The sequence below is a fragment of the Parasteatoda tepidariorum genome, chromosome 7 (assembly GCF_043381705.1).
Source record: "Parasteatoda tepidariorum isolate YZ-2023 chromosome 7, CAS_Ptep_4.0, whole genome shotgun sequence".
In the NCBI taxonomy this organism is placed as follows: Eukaryota; Metazoa; Arthropoda; class Arachnida; order Araneae; family Theridiidae; genus Parasteatoda; species Parasteatoda tepidariorum.
The window spans coordinates 68,035,872-68,044,864 of record NC_092210.1 but is presented as its reverse complement, the minus strand read 5'-3'; the positions used below and the strand labels follow the sequence as shown (position 1 = coordinate 68,044,864).

The following is an 8,993-nucleotide window of genomic DNA, read 5'->3' as shown; positions in this document are numbered from 1 at the left end:
TTTTTTCTGCCATTTAAATTTTTCTCATGAGCAGAAATTGTTAATTGCCTATTTTTCCATATGTTACGAACTGTAGATTTGGATAGTTTATATTCCCAGCAAATATCAGCTTGTTTACATCCATTTTCAATTTTTCTGATTATGCTCATTTCATCATCAATAAAGAACATTTTACGTTTACTGCTCGCCATAGTTAAATTTGAGACACTTGTTTGCAGGCTTTTTTTTAACTGCACTGAGAGCAAAAAGGAGTTGAAATGAGGGCCTTATCAACACATATTAGTGTCCAACTCTTTGACCAATAATGAATAATTACTCATTCCCTCTGACAGAAAATGCATATTGATCTCACTGACTCCTTACAGGTGCATCATCTGCCTGGGTTGGAAACATCTACTTGATTTGTATAGGGATGGAAAAGTAAGATAAAAGAAGCATTCAAGAGAAAAATACTTATCCTTACCTTACCCACTATAGATAGTTTTAAAAATCTGTATATGTAATTATTTTGAAGTAGAAATTTCAAAATTATTACAAAAAAATGAAGAAAAAAATCAGTCGAAGACAGAAAAAAGTTCTTTATATCCGACTTCGTCAATTTTTTGGTTCACTATATCCACAAAAAATAACATTATACGGGTATAGCAAGGCACGGGACCGAACATTTCGTTCACTATATCCGGGAGTTCACTATAAACCGTGTTCACTATAGCGGGGTTTGACTGTATATATATATATATATATATATATATATAATATTCTCATTCATATTTTTAAAGTTTACACATATAAAAAATAAGAATTCTTAATGTGTTACAGGAACGGCTGATAAGGGTAAGTAATCGAATTCGAGAGTTTATTAAAATTAACTGGTCATGTGCTTCGTTATATTTCCATAAAATTATTTGCAATAAGAAATATTTTAATAATAATGCTTGAAAAGTAATTAAACTCCTATAAATATATTCTTCTTCTCCTTAGTCTCATAAATAATTTCCTGATAATGTTATTATCCTATTCAGCTTTAACCAATTTTGATGTTTGTTGAAATTAAAAGATCGGAAAAAAATATGAACTATATTTATTAATGCTGATTTCGTCAGTGAGTTAAATAAGGAGAAAAATATAAATTGAAATTAATATGATTTGACTAAAATCATTTAACTGCCAGTTAAAGAGCTTTTCTGATTCTTATTTACATATTCGTTGCCAAAGCTCCTAAAAGGGAACTAAAACTACTTTTTTCTATAAATCGTTTAACAAACCTTTTAATTTATGAGTAAATACTGACTAATATAAAGGTATTGCATTTTTTTTATAAAAATGAAAAAACTTCACAAACCTACAAATATTATAAAATAATAGGCACATTTAGACAAATTTTGGAATTCTTCTTTGAAATAATCCGTAAAACTAATCTTCCCGGTTACTGCAGGGAATCAATGTAAATGAGTCCTTTTAAATACTCGTCAGTAGCTCATTCAAGACATTTATTGCTTGTACTGCTCCTACTGATCATGTCCAGAACCGAAGCCTTGAGAATGTTATTTGGAACAGTAATTTTATTATTTGACTTATGATCAAATGCATATCAAACGCTTTCTCGTTCTTTCCTCCCCTTGACATTGAAATTAAATACAATGGTATTCTTCGTCTATTTTTATCTCATTAAATACATGGATTGTGAAATATGTTTATACCTAGCACATATTTTGGATTTTTTTTTATTTCCAATGGCAGATTATAGACAGTAACAGCATACATAAACATCTAAAAATAAGAACAGAAACAACAGATGCTGCAACAGAGTCTATTAATCACAACATGTCTCTAGCTTCCCAATAGCGTTCAGTGATAGAATTCCTGCAAAGTGAAGAGCAGCGGAGAAGGTGCGTGGAGTCCATGTCCTCACCAGAACTGCAAAGAGTGCATACCGGGGAAGGAACGATACCAAATCTAGACAGATGTTACCGCACACAGTCATGACCGGTGGCCAAGCGGAATTCAGCCGCCGCACTTCGTCTTGGGCCATTTTGCAAATATAGGATGGTAGCCCTCCAAGTCTTAGTAGAAGTACGGTCTATAAGTTCTTCATGAGCACAGGTCTTAAAGGTCCTCTTAATAAGCTGTTTGATGGAACAGAAGGGCATAATGTGTGCAGAAGTCTGAATAATTAAGGCCCCCTTTTTTGCTAAGTAGTCTGCATTTTCATTACCCGTATCCCCGCAATGGGCTATTTTGGAAATGTTTAAGATAGAACCTGAATTATTGTGAGATTTTCGGTTCATTCAGTAACCTATTGGATCCGAAAAAAGAAAAATGGGTCTAGGGTATCTTAAACAACTAATCAAGAAAGGCATCTTATCCAATGTATATATAAATATGTATGTTAAGGTACAAGCTATTTCACAGGAGGTTTTTTCTATCTAGATATAAATTCAGTATAAGTTTATTTAACAATTTAGACATAAATTTGGTATAAAAATATCTGCGTATTATGAATATTGGAGCAAAAGTTCTTTAAAAAGTAAGTGAGAATAACATTTAAAAAAACAAGGGGATTTTTAATACTCAGTTCTGGACAGTTCGCCAGCAAAGCATCAGGATGCTTTAAAAGTGAAACCATTAACTTTTTTGTGTGAGTTATTATATTTTCTTTTACATGAATACAATAAATTTTAATAATTCTCTAAAAGCTAAAAAAAACTTCTTATTTGATATTGTTGCAATTAATGGAGAAGAAAGCTTATTAGATTCTTTTTTCTTTGAAACATAGTCTTTTTTTCATGATTTCTATATAAAATGCAGTTTCAGAATCAAAATAAAAAGATTCAATGTATAAAAATTTCCGTCTTCGAAAGTCAAAGAAAGCAATTTGTTGTCTGCATTTATTAATTTACAATTCATGTTAATAACTAATATAATTTCCTAAAATAAATAATATGTTTGAAAAAAAAACAGACATAAGAAATCGTAGCTGGTTTGCAATAGATTTTCTGAAAAAAAAAAAACGAATCAAAAACACCACAATGCATCTATAACAAAAGAACTCACAACGAAATTTTATTCATAAATGTTCAATTTATTAAACAAAAAGACTTTTGCTAATAAGGACAACTAAGAGTAACTTATATACATTTTTATATTTTTTACAGTGAATAAAGGGCTACAGGGTAAGTTTAATGCTTTAAAGTTATGTTATGCAATAGTTTAATCCAAATCACTCAAGGTTATTGAATCATATTCTACTGTGACATTGGTTTTTTTATCTTGAGCAATTTTTAAATTTCTTATAAATGTATTTCAAATATATATTATTGCATATATTAAAAATGTTGTATTTATCTAATATTGTATTAAATATTGCATTTACTAAATGTTATTCAACGTAAGTCAAATTTCTTTTTTAAATGTTAAGGCTTTTTTTTCATCAGTATCTTGAAATCTAATGTGAATCAGCATTTGTTTTAAACTTAAGACATTCATACAAGTAAAAATTCCCGCTCACAATAGATATTTGTGCTCATGCTTTTTTTTATTGAACTTAGATGTATTTATTAAATTAATTTCGGTTCTTGACTATGATTTAATATTTCTATCTTAATTTTACTTTAGGAAGGGAAATTCTTTTTACCCTCTTTGTGTAACATATAATGCAATATTATACATTACACGAGTAATATATAATGAAATAAATTACTTGAAGTTTTAAACCTATTTGATTAATTTTATTTTGCTCATGATTCTTTCATGTAAACATTTCTTGAAGCGAATTGAAATATATTTATAATGCAATCAAACGTACTATACTTTAAGATTTCTTAAAATTTTATTCTGTAAATCATTTTAAATAAAGATACATTTTTCTCATTACTTTATTTTTTTCATTACTTTATATGAAATGATTTAAAATGGATTAATGATTTATAATGATGATAAAATGATTCCATTATATTAAAAATAAAATCATATTTTCATCTTTTATTTTGACATAAGTTATTTATTTAAATTTTTTTTCATTGTAAAATTTGCACATTGATTTATGCGTGAATATATAATTTTGTATCATGAAACATTTTTTTTGTACAAATACCACAATCAAGGGTTAAAATTCATTCGCTTTTCAATAATTACACGCTTTGCTGGAAATAAAATTTTGTAACATTTAATTTTTGAATTGTAGGTATAACATCGGGAAGTACGTATATAACAATCATTCCTTTACTACATTTTAAAGTGATGCTTGTTAAGTAGTTATTCACTATTAAATTTTTTAATTGTCTAAATTATTATTTGTTTTTGATCTATTTGCAGTTGCTAATGCTTTTGGAGGTGTGTGTTTATAATTATTACATTTCAAGTATTATTATTATTCGAGTTACTTGTATTTTTATAAATTTTATGTTATTCTAAACATAATTAAAACTTTAATTTTGCATTTGAGTAAATAAGTTATAACTGTTCAAATTATTACAAAGTTTAAGGTTAAGAAAAATACATTCGTGTGTATTTCCACTTCAGCAAACGAATAAATGTTTTGGAAATCGGAGTTTTTGTATAAATTTATGCGGAGAAAGTAATGTAGTATGGACAAAGCAAAAATAAATATTCAAAGTGTAGAAAAATATTTGTTTTACATTGTTATTAAATATAACAACCTATTCAGTATTATTTTATGTTGCATTAAAAACAATTAATTGATTCAGCGTGTTTCTGAAGTTGTGCTTTGCTGATGTACTTTTCATGGAATATTTTCAAATTCAACCTAGATATTAATAAGACCATGAGGAAAATATATATTTTTCTTTACTTCTAGTTTCTCTATAATTACGAATTTATCATGCAGAGAAAATAAAGAATTACCATAATTTATTTTTCGGAATTTGTTAAATGTTATTTATTGTTATTATTATTGGTTTGTGATAATCTTGTGTTCTCACCATTTTATAAAGAAAAAGTAAGAAAAGAAAAAAAATAGCATTTTTTTCTGAAATCTTTTTATTTTTTTAATGTCAGTTTTTAAGAAAACACTCCATTTTTTGCTACATTATATGCTAATTTTCAAATTAGCATATAATTTATTTAATAATTAGTTTCTAAAAAATTAAAAAGAGTATTTTTCAATTATATATTGGTGTTCATTGATGAAAATATAGCAATACTCATACTTTTAAGAATAGTTAATTTTACAAATATAATCAGTATCACTTTTTTGGATCAAATTACTATTTTGGCCACATTTAGGTCATAATAATAATGTAAATTTAACTGCATATGATTGTCTTATGTTCTGTTCTTGCAGATATTTTTGTCAAAAACACTCCGTCACAATCAGTTTCGTGTTATCATGAAGTTATATACTTTAATCATTTAAGAAAAAGTATCAAAAAGAGTATAATAACAAAAACTTACAGCTTTGAATTTAATATTCATCAAAAAAAATTAAAAATATAGTGAAAAATTGATTTCAGTTCTACGCTTACAGTTTTATATTTTAAACGATTAGATCCAAAAGTTGAAAACAAGGCTTCTCTTGCTTAGAATGTATCTTTCAAAGTGATTACTAAATTAGTTTCTACATATAAACAATTACCGGCACTCACCTTTATCTAAACATTATTTACAGAGCAATTGATGAAAATATCAGAGAGGGAAAAAGAAATAAGTTTTCAAATGAAAGATAAGAGGGTGACCTTAATTTTCTACACATTTTTTTTGTAGATAAGGAAGCTAATTTTTTTATTAGTTTCAAGATATATTTTTATTTTGAAAATAAAAATTAAAATTTTTTTGTTCTAGCTAATAAAAAGAAGCGTGAGTATTTCATAATGAATATTTAAAATTTTTAAATTAGTTATTTCTTTATATTAATAATTGTGAAATTATTGAATTCAATACTAATTGAATATTCGTCTTAGCTCATATAAATAATAGGATATCAAAGCAATTTACTGCGCAACATTTGCACTTACATTACGAAATTAAATTGCAAATTACTGTTTCTGTAAATGTCATAATATACACTATCTGGCCATTAATGACCGGACACCCCTCATTTCGGATACATGAGGTGCTAGTATCAAGACAGTAGGGCGTAGGGCAGCAAAGCGCCTAAATCACAGCTTTAACCCTTCTAGGAAGGCTATCCACTAGGTGTTGGTACACGGCGGCAGGTATTGCCCGCCATTCCTCCTGTAACATGGCGAAGAGTTGAGTGGTGGTTTTGGGGCGTTGTGGTCTGGCCCTCAACCGGCGCTCCAACTCATCCCAGAGATGCTCAATTGGATTGATGTCGGGACTTTGGGATGGCCAGTCAAGCTCTTGCACCTCCATTTCATCAAACCAGTCCGTGATGGCATGTGCTTTATGAATGGCAGCGTTATCGTGTTGAAACACAAACGGGCCATTACCGAACTGTTGCAACAGGGTGGGAAGCGCCGAATTGTCCAGGATGTCTCTATACCCTTCTGCGTTCAGGGTTCCACGCACTATTACCAAGGCTCCAAGGCCAAACCATGAGAAACAGGACCAAACCATAATTCCTCCACCGCCGAACTTCACAATGGGGACAATGCACTCCGGTAGGTACCATTTTCCGGGCATTCGCCAGGTCCACACTCGTCCATCAGAGTGCCACAACATGTAGCGTGACTCATCACTCCACATAACGCTTTTCCATTGCTCTTCTGTCCACTGGCGACGTGCTCTGCACCACTGAAATCGGTGGCGGGCGTTTGATGGAGAGATGTTTGGCTTATGTGCTGCTGCTCGTCCATGGAATCCTTGTGCAATCAGCTCCCGACGAATGGTACGTGCACTGGCAACACTGCCAGATGCAGCCCGGAAGTTGGTAGCGACAGTGTCCAACGACATTTGTCGGTTTGCCTTCACTACACGTCGAAGAGATCGTCGATCCCTGTCGGACATTATTTTGGGCTTGCCGGGTCGGGACTGCGGTTTTTCACTCCCTCTCGTTCCCATTTCAACACGACGTCACCAACTGTTGACTGTGGTACCTGAAACTTGTCGGAGATGGCACGTATGGAATGACCAAATCGGTGGGCGCCTATGATCATGCCCCTTTCCGCCTCATTCAGCTCTCGTCGTCCACTCATTTTCACTGTTAACGCTCGTATGGCCGTCGCCTGCTTGCGAGTGGTCTTTCCCCCATCACAGGTTCCGTATTTATTCCGCCAGGACGAGCCCACCTGCCGTTCAAAGGGTGTCCGGTCATTAATGGCTAGATAGTGTATCATAGTGTAGCCCTACATCATGAATTACATTGAATTTTAATGTAACTTACATTCTTGTGATTCCGTAATTATATTTCAACACATAAAGTTCGCTTGAATTGTTAGAAATGATATAAATTAATACACTTAGTGTAAAACAAAAGCTTTGTTGCTTTTTAACAAGTCAGAGTAAAAAGTTCTTTAATTATCCAAGTTTTAACTCAGACTTTTTATGTACAAATTAATGTATCTTGTGGGCTCAAAGCAACGAATCAGCAGTTTTTATATACATTTATTTAAATTCCTACATACGTCAACTTATTTAAAAAATTAAATTGCATATCGTGATTTCAGTTGAAGAAGTTAATTTTACACAGAATAATTACGAAACGTTTTTATTGTAAATATCAAGGGAATATTTTTTTTAAGAAAAAAGGAATTCATTATATAAAAATTATGTTCTTTTATCCGTAAATAAACCATCTTAGTCTTGTAAAAGGCAGAACATTTCAACAGAACATGTAGAACAGAACATTTCAACTCCATTTGACAAATAAAGTGATTTTATTGTTAAAGTTGAATAACTTGTGAAAATAATTATTTTGACTTATTAAATTATTCTTAAAATAAGGAAGGTGGTAAAAGAATATTTTGCATAGCCATTTTTAATTTTTTTATTAAGGATTTTAAAGAATTTAATTTAAGGATTTAATTTTTAAGAATTTATTTTTAGGGATTTTCAAAAATATTTTTGGTTAAAAAATAATTAATTGCTTAATTGAATTCATTGCTTAATACAAAATTTAGTGCTAAAAATAATCAAAATTTTGCGATGCATCTAATTTTTAAAGTGTTTTAATAACAAATGATTGTAGATAATCTAAATAATAACGTTTTTTTTCAGCCGGCTTACTTGGTAAGGGATCATTAACTGAATGTTTACGCATTATTGTGTTATTACATGGCTCTTAACTGTTTTCCATCGTTGTTCACCTTCTTTACTAAAACAAAGTTTTGTCAGAGGAAAACTCTAAAAAATATAATTTAAATCTAATATTCATCTTTTAATGTTATATTTTCTTATTTATCTATTATTTTTTTTTTTTATTTTAAAAAAATTTGCTTAGTTCAAATAATGATAATTGCATACATACAATAATTATTATGCATGTAATATTATTGTATACATGTAATGATTATTATACATATTTGTATATAATTAATAAACATTTGATTGAATCAAATCAACAAAGCAATTTTAAAAATCAACAAATCAATCAATTTAAAAAAAGATTGCTAAAACATGAGTTTTTATCCTAAATAGAATTATTTAAAAACGTCACTTTTTTAATAATAAGCTTTCATCGTAAAACCTTATATTTAGTTTATATATTTAGTTCAATTAATTTTTCAACAAAATCATGATGAATGAACTGCATACAATATAAGAATTAAAATTACTTTGTTCGAGAAATAAAACAATACCGATATCTTGCTCCACACAACTATCAAAAATCTGTTTTTGAAACAATACTGTTATTGATATTTTTTCATCTAAAGAGTGTATTGTTCTGGTTTTTCTAATATCATATTATTTCTTTCTTGATTTAGGAAGTAAGTACAATATTTAAAAAATAATTTTTTTATCTTTATTTAAGTTCTAAAAACTTCAATCTTTTTTAATTTCCAATTAGCTAAACATCATGTATTTTATTTATTTACAAAATTACATTATCTATATATATATATATTCAGTTTTCT

The 8,993-nt window shown here is 29.3% G+C and overlaps 1 long non-coding RNA gene across 1 annotated transcript in view; it reads left to right on the top strand.

Moving 5' to 3' along the window:
* Positions 1–4,335, top strand: part of LOC122270498 (uncharacterized) — a 15,589-nt gene extending 11,254 nt beyond the window's left edge. The window contains exons 8-11 of the long non-coding RNA XR_011637320.1: positions 820–834; positions 3,156–3,173; positions 4,184–4,198; positions 4,315–4,335. This is a non-coding gene — a long non-coding RNA (uncharacterized lncRNA). The remainder of the gene's footprint in view (positions 1–819; positions 835–3,155; positions 3,174–4,183; positions 4,199–4,314) is intronic.
* The last annotated feature ends 4,658 nt before the right edge of the window (positions 4,336–8,993 follow it).